Source organism: Leptonotus elevatus, chromosome 1 (assembly GCF_054856555.1).
Source record: "Leptonotus elevatus isolate MCC_2025b chromosome 1, RoL_Lele_1.0, whole genome shotgun sequence".
In the NCBI taxonomy this organism is placed as follows: Eukaryota; Metazoa; Chordata; class Actinopteri; order Syngnathiformes; family Syngnathidae; genus Leptonotus; species Leptonotus elevatus.
Genome location: NC_141239.1, coordinates 42,349,637 through 42,368,469, shown reverse-complemented (window position 1 = coordinate 42,368,469; position 18,833 = coordinate 42,349,637). Strand labels below are relative to the sequence as shown.

At 39.8% G+C, this 18,833-nt stretch overlaps 1 protein-coding gene and 2 non-coding genes across 3 annotated transcripts in view; 1 reads left to right on the top strand and 2 right to left on the bottom strand.

Annotated features, from left to right (window-relative positions):
• Positions 1–18,833, bottom strand: part of znf385c (zinc finger protein 385C) — a 122,781-nt gene that overhangs the window by 102,850 nt on the left and 1,098 nt on the right. The gene's annotated exons all lie outside the window — the stretch shown is intronic.
• On the top strand, positions 5,136–5,229 carry trnai-uau (transfer RNA isoleucine (anticodon UAU)). Its single transcript has 2 exons — positions 5,136–5,173; positions 5,194–5,229. It is a non-coding gene; the product is annotated as a tRNA-Ile (tRNA).
• trnan-guu (transfer RNA asparagine (anticodon GUU)) lies at positions 7,533–7,606 on the bottom strand. The gene has a single exon. It is a non-coding gene; the product is annotated as a tRNA-Asn (tRNA).

Sequence of the window (18,833 nt, the reverse complement as noted above, 5' to 3'; positions counted from 1 at the left end):
AATTGCATATTGAGGTGTGTTTTTTTTAAATAATGACAAGATAAATAGAAATGTGCCTTCATTTATTTTACTGTATACATTTTTTATAAAACACTTTTGCCCATTAACTCATTCAGTCTCAGCCATTTTCACTGAAGCAACCCCCTTCGCTCCGAGCCGTTTTACTTAAATTTTGAAAGATTTTGCAAGGCCCACAGAATATTGTGATCTATTGCTATAAAAACATGGGACCTACCAAAAGAAAGATTTAAGTCTCTGCTTTCATCAGGAAAAAAAGGTATATTTGTATCTGTTTCCGTTTTGCAGCAATTAGCATTAGAATATAGCTAAGTTTCATCATTATTCAGAAATCTGTTTTAAACAGTGGGGAAAAGAGCTTTTGGTCAAAGTGGCCTTTTCTGTATGCGGCCCTCAACGGAAAAAGTTTGGACACCCCTTGTTTGTAACAATCATTGAAGTTAGTTTCATTAAGGCTAATAGCATCAAGAGAAAAAACACATCAGATCTGTTCTCCATCCATCCATACGTTAGAGTCGCATTGTTTTGCCAGAGGAGTCGTTTTTAACTGAGGGTTATTTTAGTGAGTCTATCTTGAGCTTCTTGTCTTCAAACTGGCAGTCAAACAGAAGACAACCACCTCAGTGGGTCAGTGGGTTACACAATGAGAGGCTCATGTTCTTGTGGTCGTTGTCGTGTTGCGGCCCACTCCTAGAATAGCGTCACCGATACGCTAAGTGGACATAGTGGTGACAAGTTTGAGTGTCACCGGATGTCATATCATGACTATTCTTAGATAGACTGTGAGCGTCAGGAGTCGGTCCTAAACGTGGATGTCGAGGAGACAACAATTACAAATTTCGGGATTTGGACGAAGGGAGTGGAAGCAATATCTCCATTTGTGCAATTGATTATCACATAGTACGTTTAAGACTTAACTTAAGACTAAACCAGGAGGTTGTGATTTCAATTCTTTACATTACCTTAACGTTATCTTGTCAAATTGTTTGGGACAAAATAGACAATAAAAAACTTGTGGCTCCCAACCATAAGTGGAACCTGATTGCCTATTATGAATCAGATATTTCAGATTAGCCATTATGGCGGTTCACAAAGTCGTGGCTAAAATGATGCTGACGAATGGAGCGGCAAAGAAAATGGCAGCCAAATAGGACAGCAAATGGCATAGAAAGAGGCATCCTGTTTTCGCCAACCAACACAATAAGCCTACAATGCAAGATCTTCAGTCGGCAGCGGCCATTATCAACCCATTATGCATCATCTCACTCAATTATCATCCCTGGCAAGGGAACTGCCATTACAACCAATTTTGTACAACACATGATAACGACGGGAGAAGTAGCTACATTCAGTTTCCCGACATTGCCTACATACATATGTGACGCCGGCCGAACCGTGACAGGCAGAGGCTACGGCACAAAAACAACAGATGGAAATGAGACGATATCGTATGGCGATTTGAATTTGAGGCTTGGTGAGCAGTTCTGATTGGTTGAGACATACTACAGACCAGATGGGAGCCACCTACAACTACCCCATTCAGAAAACAGTAAACCAGGTCATTAAGCTCAAGAGGCGCTATCGGTTAGCGTGCTGTACTGAGTCAAAATGCTGAGTCATCATGGCTGGAAACTTTCTGTTAAAATATCCAATAAGCTTCTATGGGCAGACGATGACCTCTAATGAATACTTTGAAAGCTCTGCATCACCTGTCATGGCGGAATCGGTTAGCCTGAGGCACTGGCGTGCACAGGTAGACCCCTAGTGGTGCTCACACCCTTGCCCCGCTCCCCTCTCTCAAAAAAAGCGCTCTTTTTTTAATAAACACTTTCTGAGGACAGGTCAATGTTGACACAATCTTTTAGAAAAGTTGCATCAATCGCGTGTGGGGGAAAAAACAAAACAATATGCGTCCTCTGCTCGCGCGCACCCAACTTAGCTCTCTCGCTCGCTTCCTTTGTCATGTGAACGCTAATTACCCACGGTCGCGATGTGGGAGTGGGACAGACTCACACACACGCATCTCCTTCCCCTGCTGCTCCACCCCAGCCTGGTAACTGTGTTGTGAATCCAGTGAAATTGTATTGTTTGTTTCGCCTCGATTCCCTACCTATAATCATTTTGTTGTGAAGTAGAATGTCTCATACAGCACAAACAACTGAGCATAAATTAGGCGATATTAGCCACCTAGTTAAAAAGGCTATATGCTAATTCAATAATAGAGACCGTGATAATCACCACATAGTAAGACTAATGACGGTGAAAGGAAGCTCTCTGTGATCCGTGCATTGAAAAGCATTGGACTTTGGATCATTGTAATGTGATGAACTGTTGTTTGTGTCTGGTTTGTATTATGCTAGTAGTCACAGGCAAAAACAATCCAATACGTCGTCGGTGATCGAAGCATTTGCATTGAGTTGCATTGTGGAAATATCAGAAATGCCCGAATGTTTGGAATTGTCAATTGCTTGTGAAAAATACCCTTTTGCCTTCTTGTAATGACAACAGTCAGTCTTATTCATTCTCATGCCATTGGTCTGTTTGGTTACAATTGGTCCGTTCATTTAGTAATTGTATCATAATGCCTAGAAAGGAGAGGCTGAAAAGGGGAATGTCACACCGCGGTGAGGTTGTCTTGTCATTTCCTGTTTTATTTTGTAAATTCTGACTCCTTTCGTTTCAGGTCACTTGCTCTTCCTCATGTGGTGTCAGTGTCAACCCTAAACTTTGTATAGCCACAGTATACTTTTAGTTAAGGAGTGATATTGTTTTGTTTTTAGTTTAGACATCCTCCCTTTTGGAGCACCTTTAGTTTAACATTTAATAGCCATTGTTTTTTCCCTCTAAACGAGGAGTTTTTTTTTGTTTAATAAATATCTGCCTTGGCCTCAAACTCCTATCTCTGCGTCTGAGTCCTCAATCTGCCACGGCGTGTCAGGGAAAAGAAAATGAGTCAGGAGAAGCGTCTCTCTGTTCTCTTGGATGAAATCAAAGAGACATGAAGATGAAAGGTCAGACTCAGAGTCAAGGCCAGAGAGAGTCATGTTAACTAGCACCTTATAACGATCCTATTTTCATATTGATTTGCTCCTTAAGGTTAATTGTATTGAAAAATCTTTTTTTAAAGTAGTTTGTACTAAATCAGCAGGCATGAAGCTATTTTTAGCTAAATTATTAGCTATTATTTAGTACAAACCATAACTGTAAGTTACTTCTATGCTACAAGTCTCGCAGTCATGTTGCCCTAATAGGCTGTGGGCTATTATTAATTATTATTATGTGTGTGTAATGTTTATTTAAAAACTTCTATTGACATTTACGAACATCCGGGCATTTCTGATACGTCCCCAATGCAACGCAATGCAAATGCTTCCTTTATACGGTGAAAAAAACCGACAGATTGTAAAGCTGTGACTATCATACAAACGTCATCTCATCACATTTTGAAATCAAAATAATCCTCACAAATCAAATTACAACAATCCAACGCTTTTCAATGAGCAGACAGATTTTGTTCACCAAATTGACGGCCATCTTGACTTGTGACGTCATCTGGGAATTGTCAGCAAGACATAATATCCCCCCCCCCCACCCCCGAGCACGGCTCCATACACACACACACATATATCCAGTCTGCGACTTTCTCCGGACGAAGGGCGCTGGATTAGTGAGAAGTACGGGCTTAGTGTGTAATTCAAAGCATTTTCCATGACTGATTAACATGCCAGTCAATTGTGAGGGGGTAAGACACGGACCCCTGTCGCATGTCATCGTTTTCACATGACAGCTCATTCTATACCCAGAAAGTCTGCAAGGAATGGTACCTTATTCTCGGGAAGTTTGTGTGTTCAACACACACACACACGCACGCGCGCATGAGATGATATAAGACATGAGTCACTTCTACGATTTTCGGCATTATTGCCGTCTGACAATGTGACAGAATCAGATCAAATCAACAAACGTCAGACGTTCCTCGATGAGCGGCACTGTATTTTTAGAACACTATTATACGAAATGACTCTCTTTATATACCGTCCATAATGGAGTGGCCTTGTGCGCTAAGCTAGCATTTCATCTTCACAGCGGAGGCTTAGGGCTGCAGTTTAAAGGGGGCTAAAAGACCTTAGGCAGCTAATGGTCCTTCACATAAGCTGAGATCGAGACAATAATAAAGGTCAAAAGGCAAATAAGCCGCAATAAGGCCGGGATTTGGAGGGTATGCGATGGCTGCAGCAACATGAGCAAACACATGCTGCGGGGGAAAAAAACAACAACGCTTATTTTAGAGAAGAAGAAGACATTGTAGAATTAGCAGTCATTTATTTCAGAATTGAGTGTACAGGCAGGGCTTTTCTTGTGTATTTGTTATTTTTTTTAATCAATTAACTGTTCAAATAAAATGTCATTCATTATGGTGTACACGCCTTGGCCACCAGGGGGCAGTATAAGACGCACATACGGACATACTATTCTGGAGGCTCAGTTCCTCTCTCTTCTCAGCGCTGCAGAAATATTAGCCGTTCTTTGCAGAGGCTAATGAAAATATGCTTGCGAGTACTTTTAACAACACACAGATGAGAATCATTAGCCCATGTGCATTTGGAAACCCCCATTGTCTTTAAATACATATGTAAATTCTCTTTTCCGTTTAAATTGACAGCAACATGCAGACACAAAAATGGAGGCGTTAACCTCACATTGTAGCAAGAGCTAGCTTTGCTTATTCGCTGTCAAAACTGAGTCCAGTACACTCACCCTCTCAAAAGCATTTAAGGCCAAGTGCAATCAGAAAAAGAAGAAACAAAAAGTGTGCATCAGGCGTCCTCATTTAGCGCACACATATAATAATAGTTATTAACATCAAGTAAAATAAATAAATAAATCGACTTTGGCGTTGGATGAGGTCATTCTGCAAGAGTGGGCATGAGGGACAGTGGCCGCCTCTCCTGTTTGCTCTTGTTTTTGGAGCTTCATCCATGCGTGCCAGGCCGGTCTGCTGTAATTTGAAGGTTGACTTGTTTAATAAGCTGCCACTACATTTGCATGCATGCATGCATGCTCGCACTAATTTGACAAACACACGCTCACAAATAAATAGCAATGATGCAGCAACAGCTCCAGTGGCGCAATGGGTTAGCGCGCGGTACTTATAAGACAGTAACTTGCGGAGTGATGCCGAGGTTGTGAGTTCAAACCTCACCTGGAGCAATTCACCTTTAAATTAATTGAACTAAAAAGCACCTGACTCAAGATAATTGAGTAGACTCTATGTAGTAGGAATTGTCTTCATTTTTGTTTTTTCTTCTGTCTCACCTGCGCAATGCTACGAGAGAAAAGAGTATCAAAGATCTGATTTTGTTGCCCGTCTAGAATCTTTTTTGTTCAAATTTGATATGACCCTTTGAGTATGGAGTGGAATCTTGTGTAAGCCATTTCGTCTTCATTCCCTCTTTGCACTGTTTTTAAATTGTGCTAAATTAAAAAAATGAATTGAAATTGATTTCATGTGATCCAGTGTTTATGAAGTGTTTATTCCTGAGTGAAAACTAAAGACCCCATCTTTAACTATTTTTCCAACTACTCAAAACTATGACCTTAGCCTCGCCCATTCATCCCTTCACGTTTTCATTCTTCATTACCATCTTTATCCTATTTATTTTATCTTGTGTTATTTTCACAAGTCTGGGGAGTTAGGTAGGTAGGTATTGTATTTTGTGCTATGCTAGCCCATGTCATGTGGAAATGTGTGATGACCCCAAAAAATAGGTCCTTGGATAGTTGTACCCTTGAATTTTGAGGAAAGGAAAATTCCTTGAATCCTTGAAAGCTCAGCTTTGAATATGACTTAACAGAGAGAAGTTAAATTACTGAGAGTAAAATAAGAATATACTAAAACACACTAGGCGCTTTTGTCATAGCTGCTTTAAAAAAAAAAGTATTGATACCAGGTATCGTATTGGGTCGAAACCCGGCCTTATTTCAAGGTATCGGTACTTGGCCGCCCTCTTGCGGCCGTTTTACGACCAGGAACGAGAAATCCGATGAATAGAAGTTTCCATTAATGTTATGTACTTTAAGAAAAAATGCTGTATTAAGATATCTTCCTCTAAAATGATCTGTCACAGTTTTTTGGAGGGAAATTTTATGTATCAAAAATACTAGTGTTATTAGTACTTGGTATCGTTATCGGTGACTACTCAAGAGTTAAGTATTCGTACTGGTATCGTTCTGGGGAAAAAAGCGGTATCGTACATCCCTATTTAGTAGCAGTTCTAATCCCAACAGGTACTCGCGCATTATTTACTATAGTGTATATGTTCAACAAAACAAGCAGCTTCCAATTGCTTTTTGTGCAAGGTAATGAACCATGCAGCAAACCACGGTTTACATCTAATCAATGAACTTAAACCTTGCCTTCCATCGCTCCCTCGTTCACCTTATTTCCTCTTCTAATGGAAGGAAAGATGCATAAGCAGGGGTGAGAGAACCATAAAGGAATGTGTGTGTGTGTGTGTTGACATTGAACGCTTTAGCATTAAAATAGTAAACGACGCGTGTTAGTGCGAGTGAGTCATTTGCGTGCCCAAAGTGTGTTGTTTGAAAGTGAGGCAGCGCTGTTGCGCTCCATCAACCTCCTCCTCTTTTGACTCATCCACTTTGCAACTCCTGTGTGTGTACTTTTGTGTGTGTGTGTGTGTTTTCGCTGGTGGGTAGCAATCAAGGGCCTACACGTCATCACCATGACAACACTGACAGACTTTCGCTTTCTGAGGGTACTGTACATATGACCAGCCAAACTAGTTGGTACTTTTGGATTACAGGGCATCGGGCTGTAAAAAAAAAACAAAAAAACACTGAAAACTCTTGTAGTATGCATGCCAAGCCAGTAGGAGGTGATGTCACTTCACTTCACTGACAGTTTTACATTGAAGAGATTTATCATGGTGGCACGCACATTCAGGGTTCGCTTTTCACAAATTCATAGCGCTATGACGTTTATCTTGTCTTCTTTTTAGAAACAAGTTTGAATTCTTGTTTAATCTGAAAAAAGAACTTCAAATCAATTCTCAAATTCACCTTTTTGCGTTTTTTTATCTGTCGAACCTATTCCCCGCTAGTCCTTCAAAAACTCGCATAATTTCTATTTTGTACTCATTCTGAAACATCTGAAGATGCTGCCAGTCTGGTCTATATAGAAATTGTTGTCAAGGAAGTACAGAGAAGTGTTACATGTTGACTGAAAGACATACTTTGCATAGTGAGGAGGAGTTACGTTTAGCCTGGCTTGTTAGTGGAAGCTACAGAGTTTTCACTGCATGTCCATCCATGTACAGTACACGCAAAAAAATCGTAACACTTATAAGAACAAAAATGTGTTTAATGAGGATTACAATTTATAATCCTACGAGAATAAAGACATCATTTTAAAAGTCATTTTAACCGTTGATATCATGAAGAAGACAAAACACCGCCATGTTGTAACATATACCAGGAAAACACTCAAATAGGGTCGTCTCTGGGTGGGCTCGAACCACCAACCTTTCGGTTAACAGCCGAACGCGCTAACCGATTGCGCCACAGAGACAGCTGCTGCTGAATTCAACGTGTTTGCAGTCATCGCAGAGCAGCACATGTTGAAAGCGACATTTTAAAACCATAATCTTGGAAAATAATGTATAAAAATGTGATTTATTGCCATGAAAAAATTGCAAGTCAGCAGGAAAATATAATATTGTAAAGATGCATCATTACAATAGAATTCAAATTTATTTATTATATTTCAGATGGATGGATGGATGGATATATTTATTTATTTATTTATTTGTGTAATAGAATTATATATTTAGCTCTAAGCACAATCCAAAACTGATATTTTGACTTCAATCAAATGCAATGAAAAAATACTGTGATGATCTACCTTTAAATTAATCATTACATTTTGTTTTTACTTAAACTGTTTCTAACAAGCTGCCTTTTTTTTATGGTGCGTGAATGTTGTTGTTTTTTCTTCTTCTTCTTCTTCTTCTTCTTCGTTTCATTCCGCACTTTTCTATTATGCTGAATTTTCCTGATGATGGGATCCATTTTGAAAAGGTGAAACAATTCTTGTAATGTACTTTATGAAAGTTTTTTTGCGAGTGCCTCTTTAAAATGTTCTACACTTAGCTTTTAATTGGGTTTGACATGTCAATGAAGTCATTGATGTGTGCCAAGGACACGCGGTGAGCTGGCTAACAATTAAAAATGTCGCTTAATGGGCCCACGCCGCAGCTATTCCGAGCTTGTGTGGCGAGAGAACGCCGCACATCTATTAGGGGGAAACCAGAACGCTCCAGTGAAGTGGGCCAAGGTCACAAGCGCCGCTTCATTTCCAGGCGCTTGCGCTCCGTGTCGCGCCGACACTCCACGGGCATTAACATAAACGTCGACCTGGGAGAAAGCTTTTAGCGCGGCAAAAAGTGGCCGTCAAGGATGCGTAGTCGTTTATGTAACAAGTCTCCCTGGTGCGGAGGAGAGCCGGGCTGCTCGAGTGCCCTCGCCGTTCATTACGCAGCCTGGTAAAAAGCCTAAGTGTGCTAAAAAGACACCGTTAAGGAGCTGCATTTAAACAACAAGCATCGAGTGTGTTTTTCACATCCGCTTGTTGACAAAAAAAGCTGTAATGAGCATGCCAGGCCATTAGTTGGCGATGTGACTTTGTACAGAACGACGCAAAATGCCAACATATGACGTGAAGTCCTCAGTCAAAATAGTCCCGTGTAAAGGGGCCCCTTCAGAGGATGCTGGATCCACTCGGCCCTCGGAGATCACAGTCCGCAGGCAAGAAAACAGGAGGCAGTCTTACTCTGACTCTGCACAGGGACTTGTGCTATCAAAGGTGTGTGTGTGTGCGTGTGTGTGTGTGTGTGTGTGTGTGTGTGTGTAAGAGGGCACATATGGAGGGTTGGGGGTGTAGATGCGGGGCAGAGGAGGAGGAAGTTAAACAGCAACACACAGAGCTCCAATGTACGCCCTTGAAGGCTGTACTGTGTCTCGTGGGGGGGCCACAGGGCGGCCCTCTGTGTGTTTTGGAAGGTGGGCGGTGCGTTCAGGGACCACAGAGACCCTCGGTCGGGGAACAAACAGACTGTGAAGTGGCCAGCTTGTCGAGCTGTGACTGAGAGCAGTGTTAAAGGAACAGGATATAAAAGTGCCTAATAGTTTGGAAATGGGTGGAAATAGATTTTCTATCCCCGGGGTGGGCAAAATAGAGCCCACGGGCCGATACAGTAATTCTGTGTGAACTGAAGAATATTTCATTCTGTTTGTGATTTATTTTTCAGGTCGTAGCTAATGTGGCAGAGGAGGAAGCCAGCATGCTGTGACTCCATTGGTTGAAGTGACCATCACTTCATGGCAGTCATGGCAGTAAAAGCAGAAAAAGAATGCACTCAGACTGAACTGAATATTCTATATGTGGCTAAAATCAGGTATGATTCTTCCAAAAGAGGCATTTTAGCAAAGTAACCTTAATTATGTATTAGTCATGAATAGACTTTTTTTTTCACGTGTATTTATATTCATTACATACCTCGCATGAATACAATTTCACTGTCTGAAACAAGTTAGTCAGACCAGACACAACCGGATGTTTATTCCTTTTATTTTATGTATGTATTTATTCACTTACCTACTTCATTAATTTATTGATGTAAATTGTATTTACTTGTATACTTACTTACAATGTTTGTTTTGTTCTTGTTTGACTTATCTTTATTGCATGACTGATTTTTTGACTTTGCACTTTGTATACAGCAATGCTTGTTTTAAAGTGCTTTTTAAATAAAGTTGAGTTGAATTGAATTGAGGTTTCCATCCAAATGTTTCATATTTTTTAAGCGAATTTACTGAAAAACGCAAATGTCACTTGTGCCCGTTTCCATCTGTTCTTCTTCTGCGAATATTGAGGGGGGACTCCGCCGCTGTAGGTGGCAGTATATACACCCTAGAGATGTGATCCACCAGTAATTGACCAGGAAGCGACTTCGCCATGCGATGACGTCGTGTGAGTTTGCGTTTGTAGTTCTTGATAAACCGTAGTGTTTCTTTGCTGTTTTCCATCTAAATTTGCATTAATATTCGCTTCTTTAATTAATTACCCAAAAAATTCTGTATCGTTGTCCCCCAAAACATATCTTACTTTATCGTCCGCCATTGCTTTGCTTTTGTATCCGGTCTTGTCAGCATTTATTCGCAAAACCTGTCTCCATAGCCAAGCATTTTCCTTTTTTCGATATCCTTCCAAATCCATCCCTTCTAAGCGTAAAAACTTTTTAGCGAATTTTGGGCCCTTTTTTTTTCGAATTTCTAGCGTTTCCATTTTTATTATCACATTTCTTGAAAATTCGAATAAAAATGAGTGGATGGAAACCCCACTAATGATGGCACTCAGACTTTTCAGGAAAGTGCAGCTTAAACTGAATTTACACAATAGAGCAAAATAATAATTTTTCAATTTATGTCATTAAATTATTTTATTGATTTATTTTAAATAGTAAAGTACAAATATTAGTACATTTAAACATTTTTATTTTATTAAATAGTTTATTAATGATAATAAATTAAATTTAAAACTTTATAACTTCTTTTGCTTTTTTGGCACTTCAAAATAAAAGATTGAGAAATGTCTTTTGATGGTAAAATAATCATAATATGCAACTGAGTCACACCATGAGAAATGCTGACTCACCGCATGACCAGTTGGTCATTCACACCATGAACTACTGCATCTCACAAACATGACACACAGCTATCGTGACATGCACTCAGTTTATAGCATTAACTCATTCACTGCCATTGACGGCTATAGACGTCAAAAATTCATTTAAACTATTTCTATTAGTTTAACATTTTTTCCACTTTTATTAACAAGAGTAGGAAAAAAAATATTGTACATTTAGACCAGATATAAAATTTGTGATTAATCATGAGTTAACTATAGAAGTCATGCGATTAATTACAATCAAAAAATGTAATCGCCTGACGCCCTAATTTTAAAAATAGTTTCTTACAAAAAAAAAAAGATTATTTTAAAAACGAAAAGAAAAGATTATTAAAAATTAGGTTTTTGAAAAAAGATCATTTAAAAAAGAAAAGAAAAGATTATTATAAATTAGGTCGTCAGGTGATTAAATTCTTTAATTTTTATTAATCACATTACTTCAATAGTTAACTCACGATTAATCACAAATTTTATATCTGTTCTAAATGTACAATAACAACTTTTTTCTAGGTTTTCATGCTGGAAAAAATGTTAAACTAACAGAAATAGTTCAAATGAATTTTTGACGTCTTAAGCCGTCAATGGCAGTGAATGAGTTAATATACATACTCCGAGGTGCCTAAACTTGTCCGACTTCAATGTTTTAGCATTTCTCTCCCTTATAATTAGCGTGACACGCTGAGATTCAGAGAATCTTTATCTTTTGCTCCAAAGCTGTGCTGATCTCAAATCTAAAGTGATGCAATGTCGCCATCTACAGGGATCTGCACAAACTGAATTTTACAGGCAGGCTGGGCGAGGCCCTCTTTCACATCTACCTGTTGACAAACGTACTACAGGGACAGTAAATGAGATCATGATATTTACATGAATGGTAACAAATACTATTAAAAATTAGCATTCATTATTTTAATATTAAAATGAAGTATTTTACATACACATTTTAACGTCATTTTATTAACTTTCTTTGTCTATGACTCAGCCCATTTAAAAATCAAATCAAAAATCTAATGAGCTGAGTAGGAACTTTTGCCAGTTCTTACCCCCTTTCAGATAACATGATAAAAAAAATCAAGCAAAAAGAAATTGAAAAACCCGATTGCCTCGGACCACAAGTATTTGAAAGTATTTTCAAATAAGAAATGCTTGTGAAAGCCTCTTGAATTTTTCCACTTTTCTGAGGTTTTCATGGGCAAATAGTTGCATCCGTTTCATTTTTTTGTGCACGTTCTCGATGTGACAGCGACGCTGCTACCGCTGTTAACCTCATCCTCGGCTGTTTTGTCAGCACAAAAAGCCACGGGAAGCACACACACAAAAAAAAAACTGTGAAAGATGTTCTTTTTACTGGGGGACGACAACAATTTATGGTTCAATTACGCCGCGTGTCATGCCGCCATGATCTCGTGATGATTGCGCCCCAGCTAGGGGGTGATCAAGTCAACACGCTAACTAATGTAGCGCCAAAGGCGGTCGCTTCATTCCACTTATAAACACTAGGTTGGGAACCAAACCACTTCCTCTAATCTATTATTACACATCATATACATGCGATCATCACAATAATTGTGCTACTTCTAACCATTCATCCCCTTTGTACAGCTAAAAAAAAGTAAACAAGAATAATGTTCTGCCACCTATAAGCGGCTGTTTAGCTAAGCTAACACGTCCTAGCTTTCTTTCTTTCTCTCAGCGTGAGAAAAGTGATAAAAGCTGTCCAACGGTGCAAAAGACGCACAATTGTTCTGTGGGGATGCGAGCGACTGATTCAGTTGCCACGTCAATCGCGGCCTAGCGAGCGGTCTATCTTAAGCCATGATGATACCACGTCCGTCAATATCCAACCTCCACACCGTGCGGCACAATCGATAACGAGCCAAGTCGACGCCGAGCCCTCGCTGCAGTTTGGACGTCATTCCAGGCCAATCAGCTGGACGGAGGGCGGCGAGCAGCTGGTGGCTTTTCAACGTCCCCGCTGTGATGACTTGGTAGCTAATATCCATTGCCGTGTTAGCGGGATGAGACGTTTGCCACGTGGGGATAAAAATGGGTCACAGCCGCCCTAATCCACAAAGCTTTAATTAATAACAACAACTATTTAATAACAACAACTATTTGAATACTTTGAAGCACTTTGGAAATGATCACTGTGACTCTGGCTCGCTAAAAGTACATTTGTGAACTTTCCTACAGCTTTCTATGTATTTAGAGCGCAAGTTGTTGTTGCTACCAGCTGCAGCACACTGAAGCTGTGTTAAAGACTCTTCAGCATAAACGCTTCACTGTGTGTGTGTTTGCTTAAGCGTACACACTGAGGCCACTGTGTATGTGCAGGTAGCGAGGTGTGCCCGTTAGAATGACTTCATTGAAGGCCATGGCGCGTTGACGTCGGCTCCTATGGCAGATGAAGAATGTGATGTGCTTTTTTTGCTGGTTTGTTGACGCAACAATGGAGGTTTGTGGGCAAGAAAAAGGAAATGAGTATTGTATGGCCAGGCCTCAAACTTTGCCGTCATTCTACTTTCACTTGCCACGTGTGAGTTGTGACTATGAAAGCGCCAATGTTTGGCGATTGAACGAAATCAATCTGTGTATGATGTTCGACAAATCTCTAGGACCCTTGAAAATGGCGGCTTCGAACCAAAATGTCTTTCTTCCTGTTTCGTTTCGTGCCTGGCTTTTTGGGACTTTTTACTCATAATAGTCAAGCCTCCAAAAGCTACGGAAGAGGATTAGGGCTCGTGAAGAGGTTGGCAGGATTCTGACTTTAAAGTGCGAATTCTGACTTTATTCTCAAAATTCTGATTTTCTGACTTCCCGACACAATTCATAGCTCTATGTCACAAAGTCAGAATTCTCACTTTAAAATCAGAATTCTGAGATTAAAGTCAGAATTTTCATTTTAAAGTCCGAATTTTCATTTTAAAGTCCGAATTTTCATTTTAAAGTCCGAATTTTCATTTTAAAGTCAAAATTTTCACTTTAGTCCGAATTCTGGGATTAAAGTAAAAATTATCACTTTAAAATCAGAATTCTGAGATTAAAGTCAGAATTTTCAGTTTAGTCCGAATTCTGGGATTAAAGTCAAAATTCTCATTTTAAAATCAGAATTCTGAGATTAAAGTGATAAAGTGAGAATTCTGAGATTAAAGTCAGAATTTTTTGCTTTAAAGTCAGAATTCTGATATTCAAGTCAGAATTTTCACTTTAAAATCAGAATTTTGAGAATAAAGTCAAAATTGTCACTTTAAAATCAGAATTCTGAGATTAAAGTGATAAAGTGAGAATTCTGATATTCAAGTCAGAATTTTCACTTTAAAGTCAGAATTTTGAGAATAAAGTGAGAATCTTGCCAACCATTCACTGGCCGTAATCCTCTTCCATACAAAGTGAAAGTGGTTTGATTTTTTAAATTGATTTTCCCATTTATTATAGCAGCAAAGTGGTCTTACGTTTGTTATTGTATCCCCAACATTTTTGGAAGTTTCAGGTTCGATGCTGGGCCGTCACTGGGACCTCACTTTGCAATGTGTTAAAATGCAAGCAGCTTTTATTGTTTATCAGTTAATCTTTGTATAAGAATCACAAGCAAAAAAAATTGCTATTCCTCAAAACTACAAGAGGAAAAGAAAGTCAAGTTTGAGCATGGCCTCCCCCAGGGCAAACTGTATCACTGATGCATCTTCCCACTGAGTAGCGTGGCAGCTTCTGTTGGGGGTTTTTCCACGGGCGAAAAGCTTCCTTTGGGGCATGCCAGTCAACTAGCAGGGGGGGCTAGCCGTGGTGGTATAGGGGGCCCCGAGGCAGGCTTCATGCAGCTGTCAGAGTCCCTTTTTTGCACTTCGCCCGTTTTTTTATTCCACCCCCATCTTCCTACATCCAGCCTCGCATGAGGCAGCGACCCAGGCCAACGGAGGGAACGAGGGCATGAGGGGAGAATGGGAAAAAAAACGCATTCCAGCTCGAGTGCAAGTTTTCGTCACTAAGTTTGTGAAAATCATGAGTGCTAAATAATATGCAGAAATCAATCTGGAGATAGTTCATAAACTTATTCGGTCCAACCTTTGGCACACTTTCTTTTGTTCCCATAATACATTTCATTAAAGCTCTAAACCAAATATACAAGTGGGTGCTTTGCACCTATGACGGCATCACGTTGTCCTCCAGCTAATTGGGAATTAAGCGTGTGTTTGCACAGGCAGGTCAGCAAGCCGCCAGCGACGTCCAAGCCTCCGCCGCCGCCGTCGCTTATTACTTTTCACGGAATCCAAGCGAAGGTCGCTAATGGTTTTTCAAGAGAGGTCAGCTGACGTTTGGACGTCCATCTTCTCGTTTGTGTGCAGGCTTAAAGCTTTTGGGGTTAGGCGGTCACCTTGGCACAGCGGGTGGCGCGAGCAAGGGGGGCGGCTGAATGGAAACTGACGGAAGGTCGAAACAAAATGGGTGGAGGGCACGGCAGGAAATAGTGAGGCGAAATAGCGACGGCCAAGAAGAAGAAATCACTTTTTAACATCTGCACTCCCTATTAATAAAAATGTCCTAGAAAGCTACTAATATAATACAAATGGTCATTGTGATCCAATACAATCATTGAATACAATTCAAAACAATAAAAAATAATAATTAACAATAAAAAGCTGTTTTTTCTTTGGCTTTTTTTTTTCCAACACTCATTCCAAACAGAAGTTGCTTATCTATAAATACATTCTTTTTTGCAAAGTCATTGTTTTGCTTGAGGTTTCTTTTCAAACTACAGGTTACAAAAGAGCATAAGTCTACTCTTTCTTTCAGAAGATTTTATTATTTTATTGTCACAGAAGACAATATTCTACAAGTCTTGAAAGATCAGTCAATACTAAAACTCTGCTTGGAAAATGTCTGGCAGTCAATGAGATGGATATCTACTAGGGGTGGTAATCTTTGAATGTCTCACGATTCGATTTGATTCCGATTTTTGGGTCTGCGATTCGATTCAGAATCGATTTCCGATTAAGAAAGATTATTTATTAAAAATGATTTGACTGACAAAGATTTTTGCTTCAATCTATAGATGTGCAAGGAATTGTAATGATCTACTCCAGTCGGACTCGCTAATGCTAATTAGCGCGCTACTCGCGGCACTTTTATCACTCAAAAGAACGGCTGGCTCCACACTGCAAAAAAGACAACTTTTATTGGAATAACTTGATTGTGACTTTTACAACATGAACAGCGCTCCAAATAAAGGCATACACAGACAAAGGCAAGACAGCATAAAATAATTTAAATAAAATCGATTTTGGGACATTTAAAATCGATTCTGAATCATACTAAATGAGAATCGCGACTCTTATGAGAATCACTTTTTTTGACACACCCCTAATATCTACACTACATTTGTCCCTACACATGACATGATGCCACTCCAGCTTAGTCCAGACAACATTTAAAAGTAAAAATACATATGTTGACCACGCTATTACACTTGTATGTTTACGTCAGCAAAGGCGACATCCCACAGGACACACTACACACCATTAAGACAACTCACAGAACACTCAAACAACAAATTGCACAGAATAGCCGATAAAAACACAAAAGTCTTAAATAGCATCCAGCAAATATTTCATATTACGAAGCAGTGAGCACACTCTCTGCTTTATTTTCTTTTATTAGCTCAGTGAGTAAATCAAGGCATTTTCTTGCATCTGGAAGAAATTGAACCTCTCCCACTATCCAGTGTGACTGCAATGTGCAGGTGGCTACAGCCCAAAGATGCATCTTCCCTTCTGCTGACACTTTAGAGTGCTTCGTTGTCTGCCATGAGTGCATGTATATCATGCAGAGGAAGGTGAAATCGCAAAAAGGCGGGCAGGGGCTGGAGGGAGGCCGACTGGAAGCCAGAATGTGGGCTCGGGCTTCAGGCTACCGTGTCTGCTTTAGAGCGCCACGTTGTCAGCCATGAGTGCACGGATATCAAGCAGAAAAAAAGACAGAAGAGCGAGGAGGTTTTTTCTGTTTGTTTTGTTTTGATGTTTTAAGTTTGACAAAGTAACCTCCATATGTCATTGTAGAGGTATTTGATTGATCGTCGACAGTTGAGCGGATCATGGTTTCAGCAGCACATCATCATTTGCAGTTTAAAAGTAGGGCTTGGCGATATGGCCCAAAATTCATATCACGGTATAAACTGCGTACCTTCACGGTAACGGTATATATCACAGTATAGAACTACGTTTTTGTTTTTGTTTTTGTTTTATTAACAAATGGTTTACATAGTCCTGTATAGAAGCTAAATGGATTTAAAAAAAACAAAGAAAGAATACATTTAGTTTGGATAGCAACTTTTATAGTGCAAATCTCAAATCAAAATTATGCATATGCAGTATAGCTTGCAGTGTGTAAGGTAGCTAGATTTGATAAGGGGGGGGGGGGGGGACTCGTGTGCATGCCACAAAACTAGAAATTAATATTATTAGGGCTGCAGCTATCAAATATTTTAGTATTCAGATATCCTATTGAAAATTCTAGCGAATAATCGGGTATTTGGTTAGAAATATATATTCTTGATTGGTTAAAGAACAATTATAAATACAGAAGACAAAAACACATTTGAACTGTTTTTCATTTTTGGGATAATCAACTTTTTGTTTGAACTTCAATTTAAACTGTGCTTTAGCAGCACACTATTTTCCTCTTTGAATCTCTCCCCATAGATTTTGGTCTAGGCGACGATAAGTGATGTGAGAACCACAGTAGCGATTTAGCACTGCTAGCTAGCGCGGCTAGTTTGCTGCTTGGTGCTGCTAGCTGGCAGTCTCCGTTCAACGCTGGCAATGTCAGCGCATTTGTGTCTAACTGCGCTTAACTGTAGCTTGAACGCGATTTCAGGACAAAGTTCTGTTACTGCCCTTTGTTGCGAGTTTGGTGCCATCACAAACTATGAATAGACGAGTCACGTCAGCCCTTATGCTACATTATACCGTGGCGACACGCTAGAAATTAAGTTTCTCTCACCGCGTTAGCGCCGTGTACCGTCATGCATACTGCTGTTCGCTTGACTTCCTCAGTAAACAAGATGTCATGTCCAAGTTCTGCTGTTTTTTCTTTTCAGCTATGCGTGCTTGTTTAAAACAGACAGTATGCACGCGTCGACACTTAACGTCAACATGTGCTGGGGGTACTCGACGTCCACGGTATGTTGTGCGCGCCGACGTATATTTACGTCATCGACTAGTCGGGACAACCCTAATGCGATGACGTCACCAACATGCGCTACCGCGGTAGGACGTCAAAATCTCCACCTTCGGCAAAATGTATACCTTATATTGAATATACTAGGAGTGTGCCAAAAAAATCCATTCTCATAAGAAGCGCGATTCAGAATCGATTTTAAATGTCCCCAAATCCATTTTATTTAAATTATTTTATACTGTTTTGCCTTTGTCTGTGTATGCCTTTATTTGGAGCGCTGTTCATGTTGTACCCGGTTTGGCCACTGAGGGGCAGTGTGGTTCCGCGCATTCTGATACACTGTTAAGTTGTAGCCACATTAGAGAGTAGAAGGAAAAAGTCACAATCAAGTTATTCCAATAAAAGTTTGTTTTTTTTCAGCGTGGAGCAGAGTGATAAAAGTGCCGCGAGTAGCATGCTAATTAGCATTAGCGAGTCCGACTGGAGTAGATCATTACAATTCCTTGCACATCTATAGATTGAAGCAAAAATCATTGTCAATCAAATCCTTTTGAATCAAAAATCGTTCTTAATCTAAAATCAATTTGAATCGAATCGCAGACCCAAAAATCGGAATTGAATCGAATCTTGAGATATTCAAAGATTCCCACCACTAGAATATACCCTATTTATCTGAAGTATCTCCAAACAGCTGACATGGCTGCTACCCACAAGGTATGTCAGGCTGGTGAAGTGGTATCGGTGGGTAGTATCAGTGGAGGGAGTTTTATATAAGGGTGAGTATTCTACAGACGGTATCAATGTTTCCTTAGAGCACTCCATCAATAAAAAGGAATTAGAATGAACCTGAAATTGAGCCATTTGTCTTTTACCTACA